Source organism: Anolis carolinensis, unplaced genomic scaffold (genome assembly GCF_035594765.1).
Source record: "Anolis carolinensis isolate JA03-04 unplaced genomic scaffold, rAnoCar3.1.pri scaffold_12, whole genome shotgun sequence".
Classification (NCBI taxonomy): Eukaryota; Metazoa; Chordata; class Lepidosauria; order Squamata; family Dactyloidae; genus Anolis; species Anolis carolinensis.
Window position 1 is genome coordinate 9,489,718 of NW_026943823.1, and position 16,231 is coordinate 9,505,948.

The 16,231-nt window shown below is 38.5% G+C and overlaps 1 long non-coding RNA gene across 1 annotated transcript in view; it reads right to left on the reverse strand.

The window, feature by feature from the left end:
- The window catches only part of LOC103279452 (uncharacterized), a 146,616-nt gene extending 130,385 nt beyond the window's left edge, over positions 1-16,231 (reverse strand). The window contains exons 1-2 of the long non-coding RNA XR_010001077.1: positions 16,193-16,231; positions 218-5,141 (exon numbers count right to left, since the gene is read on the reverse strand). This is a non-coding gene — a long non-coding RNA (uncharacterized LOC103279452). The remainder of the gene's footprint in view (positions 1-217; positions 5,142-16,192) is intronic.

Sequence of the window (16,231 nt, forward strand, 5' to 3'; positions counted from 1 at the left end):
GAGATTCGCCCCCTTTATCCCAGACCTCTTGGGCTTAGAGATGGAGATGAACACCAACCCCGAGAGTGGGACACAACTAGACTTAATGTCAGGGGGGAACCTTTGCCTTTCCCCTATCTGAAACCCCATGAACAACGCGATCCCATTCCCCTCGCTCTAGGGACCCCCAATCCCTCCAAGGCAAGATCTCCATGTCTAAGATCTTGCTAATGCTTACCCGAAGCCGGATGGTGGCTGGGGAGGGGAGAAGCGCCAACCCAGGGCGCCACTTTCCCTCCCTCCCTCCCTCCCGCAGAAGAAACAGTTAAACACTTTCGCTTTCTTCCTCCCTCCCTTTCCTTTCTTTCTCCCTTTCCTTTTCAACTCTGCTATTTTCCCTTCGTGGCTCCCCCCCCCCCCCATTCCTTTCTCTCGTTTCCCAGCCAGCGCCTGCGAGGTGAACTTGGGCACAAAGGGGGGCCTTTTCTCCGCAGAGGTCGAGACCTCCACCCCCGCCCCGTCTTCACGCCGGATTAAACCCAGTCACGGCTCCAGCCTTTCTCTCTGCCTTCAACCCACTTGCAGCCAAAGTTCCCCAAAGTCTCCTTCCAACGCAAACCGGGAAGACAAGAAATGCCACCCCAGATAGGACTCCCGTGCCATTTGCTTGTTCCAAACCAGGGGTCCTCAAACCTTTTAAGTGGGGGGCCGATTCATGATCCCTCAGATTATTGAGGGGCCGAATTATCATTTGAAAAAAAATGAACCAATTCCTATGCTCACTGCACATGTCTTATTTGTAGTGCAAAAAAACAAACAAACAAAAAAACAACCCAGCAACAATTATTTATTTATTTATTTACTACATTTATAGCCCACCCTCTCACCCCGAAGCGGACTCAGAGCGGCTTACAAGTTGTATGTACATACAATATATTATATTATTAGCATAGCACAATATTAGCATTATATAATACTACTGTGCCCGGCCACGCGTTGCTGTGGCGAAGTCTGGTGGTATGGGAAATAAACTATTGAGAAATTGGTGGTAGTTAAGGTAAAGTGTAAAGGTTTTACCTTACATTAAGTCCATTATAAATGGGTTATATAGCTGTGTGGAAGGGCCTTGAGTCTACACGGCCATATAATCCAGTGCAAATTAGATAATCTGTGGAAGAGGCCTAAGAGAGGCCTAAGTCTGCCTGTCCCCTGGGTTGAGTTGGTTGCTAGGAGACCAAGTGGGCAGAGATTAGTCCTCTAACTGGCAGCAATTGGATAAAAACAATTGTTCCTTTTCCTCTAATTAGGACTTTATTTCTCTTTTCTTTTTGTTGTATCAACCTAGAGGCATGGATGACGGATTGTGTTGTCAAATTTCGAGGTTGGGGGGCCTGTAGTTTTGTTGTTTTGTTGGTTGCCGTGATGCCATCACTCATTTTTATATATATAGATAGATATTGTACTATACGATTATACCGTAATATTATTAGTAATATTACATTTAATATATAATATATAATTAATATTGTCATATTATACAATATTATTATATTGTATTATTATTATTATTAGCTGCCCTGAGTCCCCTATTGGGTGAGAAGGGCGGGGTAGAAATACTATAATTAATAAATAAATAAATGTATTACATTATAATATTATTATCAATATCATGTGTATACACAATATATTATATTATTACCATATCATTCATTTACAATATTAGTAAATGAAAGAACAATACAATATTTAAAAATAAAAATAATTTTAACCAACATACTGTAAATTTATCAGGATTTCAGTGAGAAGTGTGGACCTGCTTTTGGTCAATGAGATAATCAAGTAGGATTGTTGTTGTTGTGCCTTCAAGTTATTTCAGACTTTGGGAGAGCCTAAGTCTAAAACTGAGGGCGGGGGCCAGGTAAATGACCTTGGAGGGCCGCATCCGGCCCCCGGGCCTTAGTTTGGGGACCCCTGTTCCAAACCCTCTACTAATGCAGTCTGAGCCGCTTTCACTCATTGCTATGCAATCCCGGGATTTGCAGTTTACCGAGGCTTGTAAAACTACAACTCTCAGCATCCCGTCCCATTGAGCCATGGAAGTTCAACTGCATTCGTTTCCCAGTGTGGATTCGTCTCTTAGGAAGGTTACACGTCCTAAATTCTTGTATCCTTTCTTGGTTGCGCCATTGCGCATTATGTGAAATTGCGACTTTGTTTCACTCATTGCTGTCTTGTCTTGTCATTCTAAGCCAATGATGGGCAACCTTTTGCACTTGGTGTGTCAAAATTCACCAAGTGTCACTTCAAGGGAAAAAAAACATAATTTCACAATATATATAGTTTAAATAACAAAAATATATAATCTATATATATAAAAGAGTGATGGCATCAGGGCAGCGGACAAAACAACAAAACTACGGGCCCCCCAACCTCGAAATTTGACAACACAACCCATCATCCACGGCTCTAGGTTGATACAACAAAAAGAAAAGAAAAATCAAGTCCTAATTAGAGGGAGAGGAATAATTGTTTTTATCCAATTGCTGCCAGTTAGAAGGCTAAGCTCCGCCCACTTGGTCTCCTAGCAACCGACTCAGCCCAGGGGACAGGCACAGTTAGGCTTCACTTAGGCCTCTTCCACAGATTATCTAATTTGCACTGGATTATATGGCAGTGTAGACTCAAGGCCCTTCCACACAGCTATATAACCCATTTAGAATCTTATATTATCTGCTTTGCACTGGATTATCTTGACTCCACACTGCCATATAATCCACTTCAGTGTGCATTTTATCCAGCTGTGTAGAAGGGGCCTCATATAATCCAGTTCTAAGCAGATAATATAAGATTATAAATATACACTAGAGTCTCACTTATCCAACATAAACAGGCTGGCACCTTTAGCCTTTGACCTTAACTACCACCAATTCCTCAATACTTTATTTCCCATACCACCATACTTCGCCATAGCAAAGCGTGGCCGGGCACAGCTAGTTGTAATATATAACTGTATTTAATAAATCAAAAATTATTTACTACCATTATTTCCATGTACAACAATCTATGGTACCTCTTTCAGTTTCCACGCTGATTTCTCTCTATTGTAGTTTCAATGCAGTCATGAATAATGAATAATATAATAGTAATAATATAACAATATACTACAATAATAATAGAATAATAGAATGATACATTCATATATGTGTGTATGTGTGTGTGTGTGTGTGTGTAATGTGCATAATTCCCATGGAGTAAACAACAAAAACACTGGACCAAATCACACCAAATTTGGCCACAAAAGACAAAGTCATCCAATCAATCTGCATGCGGCTGCGTGTCAGCAAAAATGGCTAGGCGTGTCAGTGCTGACACGCGTGTCATAGGTTGGCCATCACTGTTCTAGGCACTATACCGCTCTTCCGTTTTGTCTCTGTATTATAGTCGTTGTCAACCTCAGAAAAAGCAGTTAGCCAACTTACTAACTAGCAACAATATCTGAAGGATTCCAGAACAAAAGAGGAGAAGTGGATTCAAGGAGGCAGAGAGCCTGCGGTTTGACACCATTTGAATGGCCACGGCTCAATGGTGCCCTGGGAAGCGGGATCCTCAGGCTTCTCTGCTAAACCACGGTTAGAACTACAACTCCCAGGATTCCGTAGAATTGAGCCCTGGCAGGGAAAGGGCGATCCATGAAGTCCATTCACCCGGCAGTGCAGAAGATGCACTTTCACAAGAGTTGCAAAAGAACATGCGGATCTTGAAGAGGCTCCACTCGGGTGTAGATGGTGAAGAAGAGGGAGAGGAGGAGGAAGAAAAGAAGAAGCTAAAGGAAGGAAGGAAGGAAGGAAGGAAGGAAGGAAGGAAGGAAGGAAGGAAGGAAGGAAGGAAGGAAGGAAGGAAGGAAGGAAGGAAGGAAGGGGAAGAGAAAGAAGAAGAAGACAAAGAAAGGAAAGGAGGAAGGAAAGAAAGAAGGAAGGGGGGAGAAAGAAAAGAAGATAAAGAAAGGAAAAAAGGAAGGAAGCAAGAAGAGGAGGAGAAAGGAAAGAAGATAAAGAAAGGCAAGAAGGAAGGAAGGACGAGGAGGAGGAGAAAGGAAAGAAGATAAAGAACATGCTGGTCTATGACAGTAATAAAGATATTGATTTGATAAAGAAAGGAAAGAAGGAAGGAAGGGTGGGGGGAGGAAAAAGAAGAAGATAAAGAAAGAAAAAAAGAAAGAAAGAAAGAAAGAAAGGGAGGAGGAGGAGAAAGAAAAGAAGATAAAGGAAAGAAGGAAGGAAGCAAGAGGAGGAGGAGAAAGAAGATAACGAAAGGCAAGAGGAAGGAAGGAAGGAAGGAAAGAAAGAAGGAAGGAAGAGGAGGAGGAGGAGGAGAAAGGAAAGAAGATAAAGAAAGTGTTGGTCTATGACAGTAATAAAGATATTGATTTGATAAAAAAAAAGGAAAGAAGGAAGGAAGGAAGGAAGGAAGGAAGAGGAGAAAAAAGAAAGAAAAAAACTAGAAGAAGAGGGGGAGAAAGAAAATGAGGAGAAAGAAAGAAAAAAGAGGAGGAGAAAGAAGAAGAGAAAGAAAGAAAGGAAAAGAGGTGGAGGAAAAAGAAGAGAAAAAGAAAAAGGAAGAGGAGGAAAAAGAAAGAAAAGAGGAGAAGAAAGAAAAAAGAAAAGAGGAAGAGGAAAAAGAAGAGAAAGAAAAAAGGAAGAGAAGGAGAAAGAAAAAAGAAGAAAAGAGAAGAAAGAAAGAAAAAGGGAAGAGGAGGAAGAGAAAGAAAGAACGAAAAGAGGAGGAGAAAGAGGATGAAAAGAAAGAAGAAAGAAGAAGAAAAAAGAAAAAGAAGAGAAAGAAAAGAGAAGAAGGAAGAAGAAGAGAAAAAAGAAGAAGAAGCAGGAGAAAGGAAGGAAAAAAAGGAGGAGGAAGAGAAAGAAAAGAGAAAGAAAAGGAGGAGAAAGAAGAAGAGAAAGAGAGAAAAACACAGGAAAAAGAGGCGGAGAAAGAAAATGGGGAGAAGACGGGAGAAGAGAAAGAACGAACTGAACAACAACAGAACAGCCCGGAAAACTCACAGCAACCCAACAACCACTTCTTTTTCGAGTGTGCTTATGGCAGATGGGGAGAGAAATAGGAGGGAAAAGGATTGTTTGGGGTTTTTCTCCGCTTCCATTAACCTAAACCAGCCAAACCACCCTCTCCCTCGCCTTGTTCTGGATCAAAATCCTCCCCCCGCTAAAGGCCAAATTGTTGTTTGTTTGTTTATTTGTTTTCTGCCAAAAGGAGGGAAAGGTGGGGCGGGAGGAAGGGAGGAAGGGACCTGGAAGCAAACTGCTTCTTTTGGGGTCTGTGTGAGTGTGAGAACCAAACCCAGAGGCGCAAGAGAAGGGTCGCGAGAGAGAGAGAGAGAGAGAGAGAGAGAGAGATTCCTTCCTTTCTCTCTAGCAGGTGGTCTATCTCCCTCCCTCTCTCTCTCTCTCTCTCTCTATTAAAAAGTGCATCTCTCGGGGGAGCCCTTGCAACAGTTGCTTGGGAGGGGAGGGGGAGGGAGGGGCGGTGAAAGGCCCCCACGTCCAGCCGGGGTCGGGCTATTGAATGCGGGCCTTTTCTCCTTCGGATTTGCGGCTTTGGTCCTTCCTTTTATGCCGCTCGCTATGGAAACCCGGCTCCTGGGGAGAAAAATGCGGGCCTGAATAGGAGCCCGGCCCAGAAAGGAGCGCCTGAGAGCAGCATCTGTTACACTCGGGAAGTTAGACTGACAGGAAAGGGCCAGAGAAACCCTCTCCAGCGGATTAGGAGGCAAAGGCAGCAAAAGGGGGGAGAAACACCCAAGAGCCAGTCCGCCTTGGAGAAGGAGCCAAGGGGGGGCAAATGGGACTCCATATAGTTGGGTGCATGTGCCTTTAAATCCACTTCTTAGGGCATTTGTTTGTTGTGGGCACCTAGAGGTAGTTTCTGCCAGTGTGCATAATTCAGCATGTATATATAGTCTTGCAAACAGTACAAATGCAAAACACACACATATATACACATTTCTGGCATTTGCAAACTTACTTGCAAGCTATATAGTATATCATAACATTATATATATATTATTGCAAACAGTACAAATGCAAAACACACACACATATACACATTTCTTGCATTTGAAAACTTACTCAGTTGAAAGCTATATAGTACATCATAACTATATATATATATATATATATATATATATATATATATATATATTGCAAACAGTACAAATGCAAAACACACACACATATACACATTTCTGGCATTTGCAAACTTACTTGCAAGCTATATAGTATATCATTATATATATATATATATATATATATATATATATATATATACACACACACATACACATACTGCAAACAGTACAAATGCAAAACACACACACATATACACATTTCTGGCATTTGCAAACTTACTTGCAAGCTATATAGTATATCATAACATTATACATATATTATTGCAAACAGTACAAATGCAAAACACACACACACATACACATTTCTTGCATTTGAAAACTTACTCAGTTGAAAGCTATATAGTACATCATAACTATATATATATATATATATATATATATATATATATATATATATATATATATAGAGCAAACAGTACAAATGCAAAACACACACACATATACACATTTCTGGCATTTGCAAACTTACTCACTTGAAAGCTATATAGTATATCATAACACACACACACACATATATAATTGCAAACAGTACAAATGCAAAACATACACACATACAGTAGAGTCTCACTTATCCAACATTCTCTTATCCAACGTTCAACGCATTTTTGTAGTCAATGTTTTCAATATATCGTGATATTTTGGTGCTAAATTTGTAAATACAGTAATTACTACATAGCATTACTGTGTATTGAACTACTTTTTCTGCCAAATTTGTTGTCTAACATGATGTTTTGGTGCTTCATTTGCAAAATCATAACCTAATTTGATGTTTAATAGGCTTTTCCTTAATGCCTCCTTATTATCCAACATATTCGCTTATCCAACATTCTGCCGGCCCGTTTATGTTGGATAAGTGAGACTCTACTGTGTGTATATATATATATATATATATATATAAAATTGCAAACAGTACAAATGCAAAACACACACACATATACACATTTCTGGCATTTGCAAACTTACTTGCAAGCTATATAGTATATCATAACATTATACAGTAGATAAGCGAATATGTTGGATAATAAGGAGGGATTAAGGAAAAGCCTATTATACATCAAATTAAGTTATGATTTTACAAATTAAAATGTGTTGGATAATCTAGAACGTTGGATAAGTGAGTGTTGGATAAGTGACACTCTACTGTATATATATTCTAGCAAACAGTACAAATGCAAAACACACACACATATACACATTTCTTGCATTTGCAAACTTACTTGCAAGCTATATAGTATATCATAACATTATATATATATTCTTGCAAACAGTACAAATGCAAAACACACACACATATACACATTTCTTGCATTTGCAAACGTACTTAAAAGCTATATAGTATATCATACACATACATACATACACTAGCTGTGCCCAGCCACTAGCGAAGTATGGTGGTATGGGAAATAAAGTATTGAGGAATTGGTGGTAGTTAAGGTAAAGGGTAAAGGTTTTACCTTACATTAAGTCCATTATAAATGGGTTATATAGCAGTGTGGAAGGGCCTTGAGTCTACACTGCCATATAATCCAATTAAAATCAGATAATCTGTATTTTATAGGCAGTGTAGAAGAGGCCTAAGTGAGGCCTAACTCTGCCTGTCCTCTGGGCTGAGTGGGTTGCTAGGAGACCAAGCTTAGCCTTCTAACTGGCAGCAATTGGATAAAAACAATTATTCCTCTCCCTCTAATTAGGACTTTCTTTTTCTTTTCTTTTTGTTGTATGAACGTAGAGGCATGGATGAGGGGTTGTGCTGCCAAGTTTAGTGTTTCTAGGATGTGTAGTTTTGTTGTTTTGTCCTAAGCCTAAATTTCATTACCATATAATTGCAAACAGTACAACTGCAAAACACACACACACACACACACACACATTTCTGGGATTTGCAAACTTACTTATTTGCAAGCTATATATGATAACGTATCTAATTGTATTATAATCCTGAAACCGAAGCAGGTTCCAGGATTATAATACAATAGATATAATAATATATATTATGTTATACTATATATCTTGCAAATGAGTAAGTTTGCAAATGCAAGAAATATGTATGCCTGTGTGTTTTGCATTTGTAGTGTTACCCATTGGCAATAATATATATGTGCTACATTAAATACATGTGTCTCTCTGATAAAGGTAAAGGTTTCCCCTGACGTTAAGCCGAAGAGCCGGCGTTGTCCATAGACACCTCCAAGGTCATGTGGCCAGCATGACTGCAAACACACTTATTATAAGTAGTATTATTATGTTTACTTATATCCCGCTTCTTCTCACCACAACTGGGGACTCAAAGCGGCTTAAAAGCATAGACACATCTACAAACATTAGAATAGAATGCATATGCAATATATCATCTAGCAAATGAGTTAACACTACAGTGCATTTGCTTGGAAGATTTCATTATAGAATCCTAGAGATAAGACCCCAAGGGCCATCTAGTCCATCCCTTAGCCATGTAGGAACACAACCAAAGCCTTTTCAGCAGATGGCCATCCAACCTCTTTAAAAAGAACTCCAAAGCAGCAGCATATTCCACTACCGCCTCCTGAAGTTCTTCCTAAAGTTATACATAGATACACATAATCTTGCAAATAAGAGACATATCAATAATCCTGCAAATGAGTATTAGAAAGATAGCAACACATATACATATGTTGTTGTAGTTTCTGCACTGGGCTGCTACTCATTTGGAAGATTCTTTGTGCCTGTGTGAATAATCTGGCAAATGAGTAACAATACCAAGGCAACAAATAGGATATATACACGTGTAACAGTACAAGTGCAACAGGCACAGATTTCCCTCTGAGGGCAACGAATTTGGGAAATCACAAGGCTTTTGAGGAGGGAAAAAAGAGGCTGCCTCAGTATCCAGCCTTTAAAGCGGACTCGATTGGTAACCATTCCGGTTTTCAGCCTGTGACTAACAAAGGATTCCACCAGGCAGACTTTGAAGCTGCAAGGCCATTCAATGCTAATTTGATGTTATATGCTGCACCTTGGAGTGCCTCTGTAAGCTGCCAGGAGATGGTGGCGGGATATAAATAAAGTTTATTTATTTAGTTAGTTAACTATTATTAATCAAGCTGGCCAATTTCAACATTCACATATGCCTCCAACAGACAAGAGTCCTTTCTCCCACCCTGGATATCATTCCACAGATATATAAACCTCACTTGCTTAGTTTCCAACAGACCTCACAACCCTGCCATAGACGAGGGCGAAACGTCAGGAGGGAATGCTTCTGGAACATGGCCATACCGCCCGGAAAACTCACAGCAACCCTGTGCTAGGATCCCCACAGATAAAAAGTGTTGTTTTGCTTCTCAGGATGCAAAGAATCTCATAATAAAAGTGGATATTTCGTCCAACATAGTGAATCCGATTTGTTTCGGAAGGAGGGGGTGTTATTGTCTGCCCGCAAACAAAACCCACCACTGGCTTTTCCCAAAAGTTTATTCCCGAACGGTTTTTCAAAGCCAGAAACTCTGTGGCTTATTTAAAAATAACTCCAAACTTGTGTTGTCGAAGGCTTTCATGGCCGGAATCACTGGATTGCTGTGAGTTTTCCGGGCTGTGTGGCCATGTTCCAGAAGCATTCTCTCCTGACGTTTCACCCACATCTATGGCAGGCATCCTCAGAGGTCGTGAGGTCTGTTGGAAACTAGGCAAGTGGGGTTTATATATCTGAAATGATGTTCAGGGTGGGAGAAAGAAAGGACTCTTGTCTGCCTGAGGCTAATAATAACAACAACGACAACAACAAACGCTTGGGAACTGTTCGACTTGTGATTTTGTGATATGAAATCCAGTATACATCTCTCATTTGCTATGTCATACTGTGTCTTTGTGTCAATATATTAATAATAATAATCTTAGATTTATATCCCCGCCATCTCCCAGAAGGACTCTGGGCAGCTCACAGAACACTCAAGGTGTAACATGCAAAATACAACAAGTGCCAAACAAAACATAGACAGTAAACAGTCAACATAACATCATAAATTCGCAGAACCCCTGGTAAAAACAATAAAATACAGCAATTGCTGTAGGTAAAACAGCAGTATTCGATCTCAGAATTGTAAAGTGCTTAATAAAGAATCTGAAGGTCCTCATATGTATTATTAAACCTAAATAATAATAATAATAATACGAAATCCAGCATATATATCTCGTTTGCTGTGTCATACAATGTCTTTGTGTCAATAATAATAATAATAATGGAAGCAGCCAGGCTTTGAAGCTGAAAGGCTATTCATTGCTAATCAAGGTGGCCAATGCAACATTCACACTCACCTCCAAGAGACAAGTCCTTTCTCCTACCTAATCTAAATAATAATAATAATAATAATAATAATAATAATTCAGGAAGCAGCCAGGCTTTCAAGTTGAAAGGCTATTCAGTGCTAACCAAGCTGGCCAATAGAAACATTCACACTCGCCTCCAACAGACAAGAGTCCTTTCTCCTACCTAATCTAAATAATAATAATAATACAGGAAGCAGTCAAGCTTTGAAGCTGAAAGGCTATTCATTGCTCATCAAGTGGTCAATGCAACATTCACACTCGTCTCCAACAGACAAGAGTCCTTTCTCCTACCTTGGACATTATTCCGCAGATATAAATCTAAATAATAATAATAATAATAATAATAATAATAATAATAATACAGGAAGCAGCCAGGCTTTGAAGCTGAAAGGCTATTCAGTGCTCATCAAGTGGCCAATGCAACATTCACACTCGTCTCCAACAGACAAGAGTCCTTTCTCCTACCTTGGACATTATTCCGCAGATATAAATCTAAATAATAATAATAATAATAATAATAATAATAATAATAATAATAATAATAATACAGGAAGCAGCCAGGCTTTGAAGCTGAAAGGCTATTCAGTGCTAACCAATGGAAACATTCACACTCGCCTCCAACAGACAAGAGTTCTTTCTCCCACTCTGGACATTATTCCTGGGTTGCTGTGAGTCTTTCGGGCTGTATGGCCACGTTCCAGAAGCTTTCTCTCCTGACGTTTCGCCCACATCTGTGGCAGGCATCCTTAGAGGCGGTGAGGTATATAAACCACACTTGCCTAGTTACCAACAGAGCTCACAACCCCTGAGGTTGCCTGCGAAACATCAGGAGGGAATGCTTCTGAAGCATGGCCAGACCAGCCAGGAAAATTCACAGCAACCCAACTCCAAAGGGTTGTTGTATGTCTTTCGGTCTGTGTGGCCATGTTCCAGAAGTATTCTCTCCTGACGTTTCGCCCACATCGATGGGGTTGTGAGGTATGAAAGCCTTCGACAACACATCCAACTCCAAAGTTTCCCAACTTTTGAGAAAGAGAGGCAAACCGGTGGATGAGATTGCAAGTTCTTTCCCGAACCAAAGGGAGAAACTTTGCGGAGAGGAAGGAAAACAGCATTGGATGAAGGGAGAGAGAAAGAGAAAACGAATGGAAGAAGAGAAGGAGGGAGGGAGGGTCTCACCTTGTTTGGGGAGAATATGGTCCTGTCTCCTCTCCCGCCGCTCTCCCCCCTCCAGATCTGTCTTCTTCCCAGAGAACTTAATGCCTTAATGACTTTCGGGGAGCTGCAAGCCTTCTTTTATTTCTGGCTAAACAGATGAAAATGTATGCAAATTTAAATCAAGCTTAACCTAGGAGCTCCTGCAATATATTTAATGGAATTTCAAACCAATAAGGGGAACGGGAAGGGGGAGAGAGAGATGCAAGGCTGCCTTCTGGAAGTGCAAATACAATTACGCAGTGAGGAAATTATGCAAGGAAGGGTCATTATTATATTATTATTATTATTTTTGAAAGAGGGGGGACATTCTTCAGACACATCCCACCTTCATTTTTTTTCCCTTCCGAAGGTATTAGGCTTTCATTTTCCCAGCTGGAAGACGACAACAACTCCAAAAAGGAAAGCTCCATTTGGAAGAAGGAGACACAATGGGAGAGAGGAAGGAAGGAAGGAAAGTGTGCCTTTCAGCCCCCAAATGCACCCCAAACACACCGCACACACCGCCTCCTCCCTTTTGCTATTGTTTCATATATTTGTCCTCTCTTTTTACAGTTTTTTTAAACACATATATATTTAAAACACACACACAACGTTTCACACTCGTCTGTCGCAACTGGGGAAGGAGCCCTGCAGTTTAACGCATTCCAATTGGCCACTGTGCCTGGGCTGGAGTCACAAAACACACTGGGAAACAGGGCTCTCTCCGCCCCCTTTTTTTGCCATTGTTTCACGTATTTGTCATTTGCATATATACACACACACATGCATACATACAAGTGGAAATAGATATATACACCGACAGGCATCTCACACTTCTCAGTCGAAACTGGGGAAGGATTTATATAGTTGAGTTGTGCATTCTGAAATCACATATTCTGTTTTCACTGTTGCCTTGTGTATTTTGATATATGTTTTACATACATAAGGCATATATTAAAACATACATATGACATATAGTAATGCATACATACACACAAATGGAAATAGAAATACACAGCTACAGACACATACAAGACATCTCACACTTTTCAATTGAAACTGGGAAAGAGATAGTTGAGTTGTGCATTCTGAAATCACATACAGTAGAGTCTCACTTATCCAACATAAACGGGCCGGCAGAATGTTGGATAAGCGAATATATTGGATAATAAGGAGGCATTGAGGAAAAGCTTATTAAATATCAAATTAGGTTATGATTTTACAAATGAAACACCAAACCATCATGTTATACAATAAATTTGGTAGAAAAAGTAGTTCAATACGCAGTAATGCTATGTAGTAATTACTGTATTTACGAATTTAGCACCAAAATATCACAATATATTGAAAACATTGACTACAAAAATGTGTTGGATAATCCAGAATGTTGGATAAGCAAGTGTTGGATAAGTGAGACTCTACTGTATTGTGTTTTCACTGTTGCCTTGTGTATTTTAATATATGTCTTACATATACATTAGGCATATATTAATACATACATATGACATATCTTAATGCATACATACATACAAGTGGAAATAGAAATACACAGCTACAGACACATACAAGACATCTCACACTTTTCAATTGAAACTGGGAAAGAGATAGTTGAGTTGTGCATTCTGAAATCACATATTGTGTTTTCACTGTTGCCTTGTGTATTTTGATATATGTCTCACATATACATAAGGCATATATTAATACATACATATGACATATATTAATGCATACATACACACAAATGGAAATAGAAATACACACCTACAGACACATACAAAACATTTCACACTTTTCAATTGAAACTGGGAAAGAGATAGTTGAGTTGTGCATTCTGAAATAACATATTGTGTTTTCAGTTTTGCCTTGTGTATTTTAATATATGTCTTACACATACATAAGGCATATATTAATATACATATGGCATATATTAATGCATACATACATACAAGTAGAAATAGAAATACACACCTACAGACACATACAAAACATCTCACTTTTCAATTGAAACTGGGAAATAGATAGTTGAGCTGTGCATTCTGAAATCACATATTCTGTTTTCACTGTTTCCTCGTGTATTTAATATATGTCTTACCTACATAAGACATATATTAATACATACATACATACAAGTGGAAATAGATATACACACATACAAAACATCTCACACTTCTCAATCAATAGTTGAGTTGTGCATTCTGGAATCACATATTGTGTTTTCACTGTTGCCTTTTGATATATGTTTTACATACATTAGGCATATATTAATACATACATATGACATATATTAATGCATACATACATACAAGTGGAAATAGATATTCACACCTACAGGCACATACAAAACATCTCACACTTTTCAATTGAAACTGGGAAATAGATAGTTGAGTTGTACATTCTGAAATCACATATTCTGTTTTCACTGTTTCCTCATGTATTTAATATATGTCTTACCTACATAAGACATATTAATACATACATCCATACATACATACATACATCCATACATACAAGTGGAAATAGATATTCACACCTACAGACACATACAAAACTTCGCACACTTTTCAATTGAAACTGGGAAATAGTTGAGTTGTGCATTCTGAAATCACATAATGTGTTTTCACTGTTTCCTCGTGTATTTAATATATGTCTTACCTACATAAGACATATTAATACATACAAGTGGAAATAGATATACACACCTACAGACACATACAAAACATCTCACACTTCTCAATCAATAGTTGAGTTGTGCATTCTGAAATCACATATTGTGTTTTCACTGTTGCCTTGTGTATTTTGATATATGTTTTACATACATAAGGCATATATTAAAACATACATAAGACATATATTAATGCATACATACAAGTGGAAATAGATATACACACCTATAGACACATACAAAACATCTAAATTGAAACTGGGGAAGAGATAGTTGAGCTGTGCATTGTGAAATCACATATTGTGTTTTCACTGTTGCCTCTGTATTTTAATATATGTCTTTATGGGTGTGTTTAACTGTCTTTTCACATAGATACATTTGACTGTGTTGTGCCCCTCCTTGAGACAAAAGGAGAGTCGGATAGTAAATTATCATAATAATCATCATCATCATCATCATATACATAGGTTAGTACACAGCAAATAAGATCACTATGCTGGCTTTTGTATTGGACCACACATTGGGCACTTCCCAAGTGTTGTTATTGTTACTGTTGTTATTATTATTCCAGGTTATTATCACAATTGTCCAGTGTGTGCAATCCACAAAATACATTGAAAAACACTACTCTCTTTCTCCCTTTTGTTACTGTTTCACCTTTTTGCCATTTTGTACACTTTTGGAAAGAGTTATATTACTGTTGTTGTTGTTGGTATTATTATTATTATCATTATTATTATATTTATTAGCATCACTATTGTGTGTATAGATACCCCGCTTTTTCTCTACACAAGGAGATTGGGGTCCCTTCTACACTGCCATATAATCCAGACTATCATTTGCATTATTATTATTATATTATTAATAATAGTAATACTATTGTTAATAGTAATATTAGTAATAGTATTATTATTAATAATATTATTACTAATAATATTAATAAGTGTGTGTATATAAATACACACAGAGAGACATATGTATATAATTTAGCATATATATATTCTTGCAAATGGGTAACAGTACAAATGCAAAACACACGCACATACATATTACTTGCATTTGCAAACTTACTTATTTACAAGATATACAATATAACATAACATAATATATATTATTATATCTATTACATTATAACCCTGGAACCTAAGCAGGATCACCTCTGATTGGTACTTTGATGGGAGAAAAACACACACACACAGGCATTTCTTGCATTTGCAAACTTACTAACTTGCAAGATATATAGTATAACAACATAACATAACATAATTTATATCATTATATTATAATCCTGGATCCTAAGCAGGGTCACCCCTGATTAGTACTTGGATGGGAGAACAACAGCCAAGACTAAGGCCCCTTCCACACTGCCATGTAATCCAGACTATCAAAGCAAATAATCCACATACTCTGCTTTTGAACCGGATTATATGAGTCTACACTGCCCTATAATCCGGTTCAAATCAGATAATCCGGATTTTATATGGATATAGATCCAGTCTCAGATAGAGAAGAGATAAAGATAGGATGAGAAATAGATCTGCGAAGCAGGTAAATCTACATACAAGATCTCAGAAGAAAGTATTGGCTAAACTGTGCCTAATCTGTGTGTTTAATCCACAAAATATATTGACAAACACTAAACTCTGCTTTCTCTCTTTTTGTCCTTGTTTCATCTATTTATCCCTTGATGTTTGAACCTATATGTATCTCAAAACACACACCACATTCGGATGGATTCCCGCCATGGGCGACTGGCTGGACTTCCTTGGATGTGTCGAATAAGATGCTCCTTTGCAAAGACTCCGGATTTGCATTTGAATCAAAGGGACGGGGTTTAACCCACTGCTCACCTTCCAGTGCCCAGCCAGGCGCCTCTTCCCCAAAACCAT